Source organism: Nilaparvata lugens, chromosome 2, assembly GCF_014356525.2.
Source record: "Nilaparvata lugens isolate BPH chromosome 2, ASM1435652v1, whole genome shotgun sequence".
NCBI classification, from domain to species: Eukaryota; Metazoa; Arthropoda; class Insecta; order Hemiptera; family Delphacidae; genus Nilaparvata; species Nilaparvata lugens.
Window position 1 is genome coordinate 86,934,108 of NC_052505.1, and position 3,738 is coordinate 86,937,845.

Sequence of the window (3,738 nt, forward strand, 5' to 3'; positions counted from 1 at the left end):
ATGAACTCATCAGAGAGTAATAACGGTCTTTCTAAGGATCAATAAATCTGTGGTTTTTGACAATTTCTTAGTCTTTTTCATTCAATAATAATCTGCATATCTACCAATACTGCTTTACTGATCAGAGTAGTGAACTTTCTTAAACCCATTATCACAGATTCAAGAAATCAAGATTCATGGATTGTTTATCAGTTGAAATATTCTTTTGAAAGCAATCTCCAACCTTGAGAATTTGACAGTATACTGAGAATCAGCCAATAAACTGTTGACCTATTCATTTCTTTCCTATTCGAAGAGAAAATGACCATGAAATCAGAGCCGAAGGTGAAGCACGGAGAACAAAGAAATCAGGTCTTTGTTAATCTTTCTGGAAATTCCATTTATTTGTGTTCCTAGAAGGGTCGGGGTGCGATAGTCACAAACACATGGCAAGGTATTTTTCTAACCATTGTGATTGAACAGTAAAGCCCTTTTGCCTCTCTCTAAAGAGGTGCCTTTCTTCCTTTCAACCTCTTTAGGGTTTAGCCCTTGAGGAAAGTCTGAAAACCTGTTTCTGATACTGAACAAGCAATAAATCGATATGACAGCTTGACACTAGCAAAGATTGTTTGAAGTTAAATTAATCTTAATTCTAGTTGAAAAAAGAGATGCTTATGGCGGAGACAGACGGGCTGGAAAAAAGACACACATGTTCATCTGTTTGGGAACTATTGGTCAACGAAAAAATCGCCTGTGTGAAGGGGCCCATACAAGTTACAACCAACGATCTATATAATATACTAACTAAGTTATACTACTAAGTTAGTATATATAGATCGTTGGTTGCACCCATTTGCAAGGGTTGTAGGGAAACTTCCCTTATGTCAAACATGATTCAAATCCTACATTATTACATGATAAATCACATAAATTATTACATAGTATTATGTATCATGAAAAAAATAATTATTCCAAATACTGTACAAGGAAGTGTTTCATGAAGATCCGGTCTAAAATGTTGGTCAAAATTCAATTTGACGTATTCCTCCTCTAATACAGTATTAAATTATACATGCAATTTGCAGTAGATGAGGGACTATAACTACTGAGTTTGAGTTGCTTATGTGTTTTCCAGGTTTGTGGTACTTTTCAAGTTTTTGCTATAAGCGTGGACCAACTAAAACATTTAGTTAGTCTGTATTAGATATGTGGTTAGAGCTTGTTCACATGACAGCGATTTACGCTCGGTTGTCGCGCGGTGGCAAATCGCTCGATTTGCCGTCTCGACACATGACAGCGATTCATGAGCGATTTGCCCTCGGTTAAGTCTGAGATTACAACCGCCGCGATTCGCCGGCGACTACTAAAACGAGCGATGCATGAGTACGGCACCATGTGTTCCCTATACCTGGCAACCGCTCGGTTGGTCAATCGCGCGACAACCGAGCGTAAATCGCTGTCATGTGAACAGGCTCTTAGTCACAGATTAGATTTGGGCTATAAGTAGTATAAGACGCATATTCCTAGTGATATAAGAGGATAATTGAGTGTGACCTCATGATTTTTCCATTGACTCTTTATATAACATTATAGACAATAATTTATGAAAACTATCACATTCTATACCAAAATAACTAATAACCATATCTGAGTGTGAAAATCTATGAATTAGTTTGGTACTGAATATTCAAATCAGTGAATGCTGTGGGAAAAATACTTGTTGGCAATGAATAACAAATTGGAAAACTTAAAAATGATCGAATGGATATTGATGAACAGAAAAAAAGATATTTGAGTAGAATTTTCGAGAGAAGTTCAGATCGGCTAGATTTCTTTTTGACCTGCCTCTAAAAGTAGATTAACATAGCTTGGAAAGTTCTGCTTTATAGGTGAAAGGTTAGGAGGTTTGGGTTTTTGCTTTTAATATTACAATATTTTGATATTATTTGAATTTTTGTGATATATTTAATAATACGCACAAATAACAGAGTTGATATACTGGATGAAATGAGTGTCACCCGAATTTTCGTCCACTTATTTCTATTTATTTATTAATTGTGTGTACAAAATACTACAATCATCATATAATTATGACTTTGAAGGAAAATTAGCTGAGCCTGTACTATTCTCTCCAAAAATTTTGATAAAAAGTTAATGTTGTCCAAAGGTTGAGTAATTCAAGTTATTTAATATAGTCTATATGGTATTAGCTGCGAGGTTTTAAAATATCTGCTCCTGTGATGATCTATGTGAAATATCAATGTGAAGATCAGTGATTACCTCAACTCTTACTACATAAATAAGTTCACTAGACTTCATGTAAAATTTGTTTCTGTAGTGCAGATTATCTGTAAGTTACCAGAAAATAATTAGTCTTGAGGTTATGATATATATTTTGAAAGCAATCTCAACATCGTAAATTCAGTTTTGTGCTGACGTTAGGGCATTACGATGTGTGAGGAACTTTTGCTTGAGAAAGAATCATCTCTCCTGGAAAAATGATAGAGGAAATGGAGTATAAGAACAGCCTTGCTTGAGTTGTGTGAGAGATAAACAGTTGAAACAAGAAGTAGACTTCCTTTCGAAAAGGAAGTCTCTACTCCCGCTTTCAACGTCACACACACTCGCAAACATTTTCAGTTTACGCACACAAAAGGACATTTCAAATTTCCTTCGCGTCTCAATTTATTCTGGGATATTCTTTAAACACAACTTTCAAAAACCTAGTGTGCCCAATGAGTATTATAAATTATTCATTATTTCTAATTGTTTTAATTTACTCAAAATTATTCAAATTTTCAAATTAATTAAAATAATTTAATTTTTTATTTGAATAGATTATCGATTATTAATTTTCAATTGGATTATAATTTGGCTGATTGTGATGACTGCAAGATAATATGCAATGTATTAGAGTACGCAAAGTAATACTTAATAAATTAAAGTTGTTATTAATAACAAAATTATACAGACAAAATTTGATGGACTTCAGCCATAATTTCACCCATAATCAACCACTTCTCATATTCAATGGTAACTGTAGGAGAAATTTAATATGAAATACGTGAGCAAAGTTCCACTGCTGCACTCAAGAAACCATTCCGCCCTCGCCTACGGCTCGTGCGTAAACGTTTCTTTCGGTGCAGCAAACTGTCACTTTGCGCCCTAGTTGCACAAATAACTATTTCATTTCATATTCGCTTGTTTCACTCTTTCAGCAACAACTCTTGTGTTTCTGGTATGCCCCTTCAACCAGGTTTCGAAGGTTGACCCTATTGATCATATCTTTTTGCGTAGAAATAATGGGCTCTGTAGTATATGTGAAGAAATTTTCAAAATAAAATAAGTTAGAGGCAAGAGAAGCAATGGAAGTATCTTGTGAAAATAAAAACTTCAATTTAGACGAGGGGAGTAGAGTACAGCCCCGTCGCAAGTATAGAATGTAATATACATTCTAGCAGAGAAAACTTATTAAGATTGTTTAATTCTATGTCTCTAGTCGGAAACTGTGTGAAAAAGTATATGAACCATTTAAACACTAAATACAGTAGAAGCGAACTCCCAAGAAGGGAATGGAATAGTTTGAAGAGAATGATACTTTAATTACATTCCAGCATACTTTAATTACTGTGGAACCGGTTCCAAATGAGGATTTTAGTGCATTCCTTGGCAATACAAGCAAGAAGATCTTCTGAATCATACAAGAAGACTGGTAAATTAACCGTAGTAGGTAATACTAGGTAATCGTTATGCTATAAT